This window comes from Alligator sinensis, unplaced genomic scaffold (genome assembly GCF_000455745.1).
Source record: "Alligator sinensis unplaced genomic scaffold, ASM45574v1 scaffold196_1, whole genome shotgun sequence".
In the NCBI taxonomy this organism is placed as follows: Eukaryota; Metazoa; Chordata; order Crocodylia; family Alligatoridae; genus Alligator; species Alligator sinensis.
The window spans coordinates 68,688-78,295 of NW_005842492.1; the positions used below are offsets into that span (position 1 = coordinate 68,688).

The window sequence follows — 9,608 nt, forward strand, 5'->3', positions numbered from 1 at the left end:
AAATTCCTTATCCAATGTAATAGGCAGAAACTACAAGAACAATATATACAGTTTCTTTAATTGTTGACAGATTCTGTTTGACAATTCATAAATTTTGGGGGCCATCAATCCAAACCCTATACTAGATTCCATCTTGTTAGCAGACACCAATATATAATGTTAATTTTATTCTAGATTTGAATCTTGGTCTAAAACAGTATTTCTTTCTTGGCCCATGCCCAAATAGAAGGTGTATGAAGAACAAGTATTAAAATCTTTCAGAATGAAAGATAATCTTGTTCTTAAGGAACTGTACAGATTCTCTGTGTGACCTTAATATTTTTATTTTTCAGTCCCTTATCTGTAAAATATAATAGTAACATGTTACTTCCCATCCTGACTTTTAGAATAAGAATTGTCTCTTCCTATGTGTATATTCTGCAATGTCAGTTGGGATCACTAGATACTACTGTATAAAAATAAATAGTAATAATTATGTTTTGTCAAGAATATGCTCATATATGAAAACTGGCAGGATGAGGCTCATAATTGGTACATCATATGCAGTAGAGATAGAAAAGGAGGAGGAAGAGAATTGGTATTGCTGTACAGTATATCAAATATCATAATTACCAACATAGTAAACTCTAATTTTCTCATTAAAAAAATAATAATAATGAAATACTTTGGTCAAGGATACAAGAAAAGGAAAGCAAAGGTGAACTTTCCATGGATATCTGCTGCAGAACATCACAACTGGATGAAAAAGAAAAAAATTCTGGATGATTTCCCCAAGATGTACAATATTGTACTGGGCATGTGGGACATTATCAAACAGGTGTCTTGGTAGTTAAAGAACACAGGTGAACATGCATCACCACAGAGGGCAACTTTATGATCCCAGAAAGGAGAGAATTTAACTAACCCAATAGAGAAGGATTAGTAGAACATATGAAAAATATAGTGATATTTGATGCCTGGTAACTATAAGCTTCTTGAAGTCAGTTAAGTAAGAAATACTCTCTCAGAATAAAGTTGTATAAAAGGTATTAGATTTAGCAAATTTGAGGCAATTAAGGTATTATAGTCTGATCACACTCTTGGATATTTATTGAAGTATTTTAACTTATGTCAGTGGCAGATTGGTGGGGGCATTACCTAGCAAGGTGAAATGTGAATAATAGGCTAAAATATGAATTCTAAAGTGAGGTACAAAAAATTGCATCAATCCAAAAATTCTCTGAAAAAAGAGATAGACCAACATGGTTTGATTAGGAAATACTTGAAGATTAATGCGTTAAAAATCCCTGTGCTAGAAATGGAAGGGTTGAATGCAATCAAGTGAACTAGAACATACCCTTTCCCAAATGTAAGCTGTATAGACAGAAAAAAAATGACAGAATACATTACTGCTAAATGAGGCCGGAGCAGTAAGGAAGGTGTCTTCTGATCTAACAGGAAGGAAAAAATATGAACCAGGGAGTAGCTCATTAATAAATGAGGAAGAAGATAAAATTAATGATACCTCAGAAATAAGTGAGATTCTTAGATGTGTTTGTAAGATCTGCCTTTTAAAAAAAAAAAAAAAAAAAAAAAAGTTAGAAAAAAATGCTTTGGCCAAGTAGAAGGTAATAATGACTTGGAACATTCATCTGAGGGTGTTAAAGGAATTAGCTAATGAACTTACTGAACCACTCACAAGTGTTTTTAGAAGGCAGAGAAAATTAGGAAAACAGTAGATGTATTAGTATACATGAAAAAAGGGGAGAAAAGAGTGATACCTAGGACACAGCAATCTAAAACCAATACAAATAATTGAGTAAAAACATATGAAAAATGTCATGATTTGAGGAAGACCACAAACTTACCATACTCAGTATATCTGGTCTCCTCAAACATGACATACTATCCTATATGCATTACCTCCTGACTAGAACCCATGAAGCCACATCCATACAATGCTAGCGATGTGTGAATGTGGCACTAATTGGCACTTTCACTCCACAGTGTTGAGAAAACTTAAACTGGCTCAATTTCTTCCAGTTAGTAGGTGTTTCCTATAGAGCAAGGAAGTTTCTGTAAAAAAGTTTCTATAAGAAAGTTTTGTGAGAGTTTGTCAGGCATGGTTTATGTAAAAGGAGGGCGGTCAGGGTCGCCGTGCTGTCCCCTGCCGCCTCCTTTACCGTGCCAAGCTGCCAACTTGCACCCTCTAATTCTCGCCCGCCAAGACTTTGATTTTATATATTTTTATAGGGAGGCTGCCTTCTGTCTTCTTGGCCACGGTTCTCCTGTCTTGGGTGTTCTGTACACCCCAGCCTTATGGGCTTTGCGTGGCTCCTACCACCCATGTACCACGCCCCAAGCCTCGCAGGTGTAATGGACATCGCTCTGTATCTCTCTGTCTCCACTCCCTCTCTGCCACTCAGGCTCTTGGCAGCCCTGTCTCTCTCTCAGTGCCCTCTCTCCAGGGCCTTCCCAGTAATGCTGCCCCCTTTTCTGGGGCTCACCACAATGCTGTCCCCTTCTCCAGGGCTCACCATGCCCACACTGGGCCTTCTCAGCAACACCCCCTTCTCTGGAGCTTCTCAAGTGCCCCTCTCTGGGGCTGGGGTCTATGCACCCTGAATGCTACACCCTCACTGGTGCTGGGGTCCCCACTCTACTGTGAGTCCCCTATGAGGCCTCCTCCAACCCCTAATAGCCTCACTCAAACCACCGGTGTAACAAATAGCAACACAAACACAAGCCCCTGGGCTATAACACAAACCACAGCTGCCCAGCTATAACTACGCCCAAGCCTACTGGGAGGGGATCTTCATCCCGCCGCAGTGACAGACGCTGCTCTTACATTCAGGCTTGGCTTCTCTTTCCTGATAGAGAGCTCCTTCCTCCTCGGCTGCTGGTAGGGAACTGCCTCCTGCCTGTGATTTATATAGGAGCCAGGCCTTGCCTCTTCCTTCAGCTGGCTAGGCAGGTGGGGCTCATTAGTTCCCTCCAGTTACCTCAGCAACCGGCACCTGAGGAGCTATCCCAGCTCTCTCAGTAGCAGGCACCTTAGTGCCCTGCTACATACCTCCCCCCTCAAGATTTCAACTCACTGAGACGGCTTCAGTCTTGTCCCTCTGGCCTCCTTCATCTTGATCCTTTCCAATTCTTGTCTTGGCTCACCAACACTTTATATGTGTAGAGGCGGAGGTTTTAAGGCGCCTCCTGCTCACCTTTTCCCCAAGGCGCGCCACGTGGGATTTCCTGGGAGTTGCCCCGCTACGGGCAGTCCCCCCATATCAGCCTAACAAGGTTGGCTAAACTCTCTGTTGGCTGAGCTCCTTGTCTTATAGAGTCCACTATCACTTCTTATACCGCTCTCCTAAGGTAGTGATGCTTGTCTCTCCTAATAGCCTCCCTGGAGGTCCTGAAGCCTTCCCCAGATCTCCCACTGTCTTCTCAGTGCTCTCTGGGCATCTTCTTCCTTCCAAAACTTGATCTTTCCTCAACCAGTGGATCTTCCTTGAGGCCCTTTATAAATTTTCACGTAGGCTACGCCTCCGACTTTTGCTTCCACAAGCTTTTTTATAGTCCACCACTTGACCTGCCTTGGGATATTCTGCACATTATTCTGAGGTCTCCCCCCCAGCCTGTCCCCCACTTTAGATGACAGCTCTCCTCCCTGTGTCTCTAGCTCCTTGGCCTGGCTTTCTTTTCTGGGTCTCACTGACCCCTTTTCCTTAAGGCTCATCTCTGGCCTATGTCGCCTTATGCCTTGTCTCTCTTGTGTGCAGTCCTGGTGAACCAGGTTATCGGTCTCTCTTCTTGAGCTCGCCTTCCCCTTTCCCTCCCGTCCCTACCTCTATTAGGGCTGCTTCCACTCATGGACTCTGACTGGGTACTGCAATTCCCTTTTTAACTTGAGGTTTACAGCACTCCCCCAGCTACTGTCTTATATGGCTCATCTGCTTTGCATGACTCTCCAACCATTGGTCCCATTTCTTACTCCAGCATTCCAGGAGTGCTGGCAAGACCTCTTGTTGTAGGGCTGCAGGCTTTGCCCCTACCAGTCCCTTCTCTGGGTTGCTTATCTCTGGTTGCTCTGGTTCATCCTCCCTTCTTAAATTCACCGGTCTTCTATCTCCAGGAAACTTCATTTGTTCCGGAGGTTTCCCGCCTCCTAGCTGCTCGGTCATCAGCTGAGCTTCCATTTCCCTCAATTTCCCTTTCACCCCTTCGATTCGATGGTGTTGCTCTAGGCATTCAGACTTCACTGTCACCACATGCCCCTCTAGTTGGGCTCTCAGCATCTCCAGCCTCTCTTGCATTCCCTCTACTAACTCCATCACTTGATCCTTTGGTTCTACTTCTGTTTGGGTTTCTGCACTTGCTATCTTGGGCCCCTCTGCTTCCCCAGGATCCTGGCCTTTTGTGGCCATCTGGCCACTTGCTGCCCGTAGCATTTCATTTTCTTCCTTCAAAGTCTGAATCTGCTGCTCTAAGACTTGACTTTGAATCTGTGCCTGCTCCCTCTCAGTGCTAATCCTTGCCTCTTTAACCAAACTGTCTTCTAGGAGGGTTTTAAGGGACTGTACCTGTTCTTCAAGGTGGTCTTTTCTTGTCTCCACACTCTGTAGCTGAGACTGTAACCTATCGTTCTCATTCGTTCCGGCCTCTAACTCCCTTTCAAGTGACAAGTTCCGCCCACGCAGTGCTTCATATTTGGCCATGTATGCTTTTACCTTTTCCATCTCCTGGGCTATCACCTTTCCCTTTTCTTCGGTCAGAGCCTGATTTTCATGTAGTGTGTCCCGCAGCTTTTGAATTAGTTGTTCTGCATCTCTACACTTCTGCTGCCATTTCTCCACCTCGTCTTGCAGCCTCTTTATTCGATCCTCCTGGCTGTGGACTTCTCTCTGTAGGACACCTATTAGGTTTCTTGATACCTCCAACTTTTGTAGCATCTCATTCTGTTCCCCTGCCTGGGTTGTACCAGCTTCCTGGGACCTTGCTGTCCATGCTTTCATCTCTCTCTGCATCTTCTGTAGCTTCTCTTCCCTCTCCCAGCTCTTCTGGGTTTCCTTCGCTATGAGCTGTTCTAATGTGTGAGTTCTCTCCACTTCTGCTGCCATCAAGCGCTTGATTTCCTTTGAGCCTCCTTCTTTTTTTCCTGTCTGTACACACTATTTTACCTCAGCAGCCTTGGCCTCAGCCTAATCTTTCTGGAATTGGGCCACCTCTAGCTCCCACTCCAGCCGTTCGATTTTTTCCTCTAAGTCATCTATCCATAATGACCAGGCAAAATTCTCCTGCTTCAGGCTCTCTATATGCTCTGCCCTCACCATCCTGGCCTCACCCCTTCACTGGTTGGGCCCTAAGGCTTCCCTCAGTACTGTCTCAGCGCTGTGACTTCCTACTTTGCCCCCTTTTAGGTTTGTGTTACCGCTACCTTCCTAGCTCTCTCTCCGTCCTTATTTAGCCTTAAGTTCGTCTCCCTAATTAGGGATGCGGGTTCCTTCTCTGTGCACGGGCCTTGCTTTCCCAGCCAATGCACCACTGTAACAGGAGGGTGGACAGGGTCGCCATGCACTCCCCTGCCGCCTCCTTTACCATGCCAAGATGCTGACTTGCACCCTCCAATGCTTGCCCACCACGACTTTGATTTTATATAGTTTTAAAGGGAGGCTGCCTTCCGTCTTCTTGGCCACGGTTCTCCTGTCTCGGGTGTTCTGTACACCCCAGCCTTATGGGCTATGCATGGCTCCTACCACCCCTGTACCACACCTCAAGCCTCGTAGGTGTAACGGACATTGTTCTGGCTCTCTCTGTCTCCACTCCCTCTCTGGCACTTGGGCTCTCAGCAGCCCTGTCTCTCTCAGTGCCCTCTCTCTGGGGCCTTCTCAGTAATTCCACCCTCTCTCCGGGGCCTTCTCATATGCTGCCCCCTTTCCTGGGGCTCGCCACAATGCTGCCCCCTTCTCCGGGGCTCGCCACACCCACACTGGGCCTTCTCAGCAATGCCCCCTTCTCTGGAGCTTCTCAAGTGCCCCTCTCTGGGGCTGGGGTCTATGCACTTGGAGTGGAGGAGGGACAGGATTCAGGAGGACTACCAGGTTCATGGGGTGTGTGGCTGGTCCAGAGATGTTTGGCAGGATCGGAGAGACTGGTTTGGTAAGTGGGGACGGGGGTTGGTGGGTCCATAGCAAGTGTTGTCCATCTGAAAGTGAGAGGGTTCAAGCATTTAGGGAGCTAAAGATAGCCTGGTCAGGGTCAAAGAGTGGAAAGAGCATGGCCCTGGGACTAGGACAAAAGGTTGGGTTTTTGTTGCCTTGGGGCTGCACTCCAAAGCTGTGCAGGTGTTTGATAGATTGGTGTTTGATAGACCTGTTCCCTATCTAAGACAGGTCACCTCCTCAGTTGAACTAACTTTGATCAGGCCTACCATTTTTTGAGTAATTTAAATTCCCCTCCCCTCCCCACCCAGTGACTGCATAGATGGTCATTTAGGTCAATCTAACCCTAGCTAGGTAAATCTAAATGTAAAGGCTGCACACACCCTTAGTCTTAATTTGCCCCCTGCTTCCCTCTTTTCCCTTTCTTGTGGAACTTTGCATGCCTGGTGATCATACCTTGTGTGCCTGGTGTTCTCCTGGAGCTAACTGAGGGAGAGAGATAGTGGTATATACCTTTGCCTCACACTTCTCAGTCCCCTTCAGTACTTACTTAGAGGTTGGAATATTGGAAAAAAGCTGTTATCCTCTTCCCCAAGGATTGCATAATAATCTAAGTAGGATCATTAAGGGGATTTCAGAATGCTTTATTCACACTTAGCCTTGTGTACAACCGAATACAGATGATGACAATTTAGCCTTAAGTGAATATCTACAGGATAACAGAACCATAAAGGTACCTATAGTAGAGATTCACAGAGAACAGAAGATGACTGTATATTTTTCATATGTAGTTCTAAAATGAGTGAACAGAGGGAGTCAGTGAAAGTTCCATAGGCAAATAAATGCTGATTTTATAAAAGTATTTGATAGTGCCAATCAAACTTGCAAGATTAACATACAGTTTCTTGGCTATAAGTAAGCATGGAGTGAAAACTAGCTGAAGGACAATATAAAGGTTAATGAAGAACAAAACTGTAGCAGTATACAGTTTGCAAAAATGTGCAATGCGGTCTTTCAAGGATCACTGTTACACCTGCTTTTATCTAATATGCTCATTAATGATCCAGAAGAGGGGGGAAACCAGCAGGGTAATTGCATTTGCAGATGATACTAAGATAGATTTTGGAAACATCAGTGAGTTCAGAGAAATACACAATGGGCACATCTACACAAGACTCTACATCACCATAGCAAAGAGCTATTGTGCTGTAGTTCTTTCCTATGCTGATGCAGCATCACCAGGCATTAACCGTGACAGAGACACTACTGCGCAGTAGCAGCTAAAAATAACTGTGCGGCAAAAGGGTGGTGTAGTAACACCAGTACTTAAGTGAATACTAAATGACTGTCAAAACTGTGCAGTCTGGCGCATGTGTGCACGCACCCACAGTATGGCAAAAGTTAGAAATATAGCCAGAAAATGACAAAATAGAGATACAGCTTGGAAAAATGCAAACTTTTATATATCTGTATATCTAAGAGAAAATAATATGGAACAAAGAAATTGCATAATAGATAGTAACCTAAAAAGCAGCACTGATGAAAGAGAGCTAAGAGTGATAATGGACTGTAAATTAGATATGAGTTTGCAAAGCAAATTTGTAGCAAAAAGGTCAATATGATTTGGGGGCTGTTTGAAGAGAGGCAGCATATCATGGGAAAAAAGGGTATAAACAGTCCTTTGTGTGACTGCCAAAATTGCACCTAGATTTTTGCATTCAGTTCCGGCACATCATTCTGAGAAATAGATGGTTAAATTGAAAGGACTTCAGAACACAGCATCAAAAATGATTAAGGTGCTTGAACGATTCTCATATGATTAAAGATTAAAAGAACTAGATTAAAAGGAACAGCTGTCTACAAATATTGGAAAACTGTAAACACCAGACAAAGAGCGGAAATATTTATCTGGGTAGAATGTAACATAAGTCGCATGGTGAGCTGAAATTAAGAAATTGACTCCTGAATGTAGAATCTACTGTCCTATGTAATAATCTGCTCAAATAAGTGGGGCTTGGTGTTACATTCTTTTAGACAGCTAAAACTGTATTGGGAAAAACAAACTGTGTGACACTGTTTAGTTTTGGGCAAGGGAAAGACAAGATGAACTACTATGTATATTCTATAATTAATATTATTTCTTCAACAGGAGGTTGTGCTCCTGTTCCATTCAATAAACAAACACTTCATTTATTGTTATTTAGTATTTGTATTTTGATGCTTTCAAGTCCCAATTATGGATAAGGAATCCATGGTGCTAGACAATACCACAGACATAGACAGATTAGATGATACAGACCATTTAAAGATTTTGCATCAGGAAGATGGAGAATTGTGGAAAGGAGACAACTTGAAGAATGATGAATGGCAAATTTACTTATGATGTCCTGGAAGTAAAGAAGATGGGGGTGAGGTTTACCACAAGCAGCAGAAAAGGAAGAATCCTGACTCTCCCGCTAGTATGGCATGTGCATCTATTGCTATGATATCAAACACTATCCACTTCATGAGCAAAATCTTTGGTTTTTAAAAAGCATTTGGGGCTGGGTATATTGTGTTTACACCAGGATAATTTCCATTGGTTTTGTACACCAAAATTAATGACATAGGGATCAAGCATGGGCAGGTGACCAGTTATCTCAGGTAACTGCAGCCAATAGGCATTATCATAATAAATGGCATGGAGCCCTGAGGAAATTAGTATGCTGGCTGGAATATTGGAAATTGGTTGTGGACAGTCAACACATGTATTGGTTTCATTTGAACCAGCGTAGTTTCACTGAATGTTTTCCTAGGGTAACACTACACTGGATTCAAATATTTTATCCAGGTGTAAGGCTGTACACCATATGGATGCATCTTTTTAAATTATATAAAGTCTGATTACAATAATGTGAATGCTTTGTATGTCCAAGGTTTAAATGCACAAAATGTATGTGTGCCAGTTTAAAGACTGAGTTAGAAGACTGAAAAAAAGGTTCTCTGAAAATTCAGTTCTCAAAGCTGCCCTTAAATGTGTTTGTTGACCTAGCAATGCTCTCTTTAACAAAGAAAACCATAGCTTAAATATTAAGTATGAAGCATGCCAGGTAATTGGTTTGCTGAAAGCAAAAACTCCTCTGACAGGTAACATGGAGGTCAAATATAGTAAAAGTTACCCAAAAAGAAGGGATAAACGGAAGCTATGCTCTCAGGACAAACCGTTTCCTCCTTGAAAATATATGTTTACAACCTATATTTAATTCAATTACATCTTGTAATTCAAGTACCCTATTGACATGCTGCATTTACAACTCCTCATAAACCTAGCAATTTTTTTATTTGATCAGTTTCAGGTCAAACTGGACATTTTCCTTTGATAAATCAATGCTGATGAGTTTCTGGGTTGAATGCACTGCCTTTGAGTTTTTCAGCACATTTCTAGAAAGGACTGCTAGACATCACTCAGGCAATGATGCAATAATTCATTAC

At 43.2% G+C, this 9,608-nt stretch overlaps 1 pseudogene; it reads right to left on the reverse strand.

Moving 5' to 3' along the window:
• Positions 1-3,370: 3,370 nt before the first annotated feature.
• Positions 3,371-5,003, reverse strand: LOC112551524 (annotated as a pseudogene).
• Positions 5,004-9,608: the final 4,605 nt, after the last annotated feature.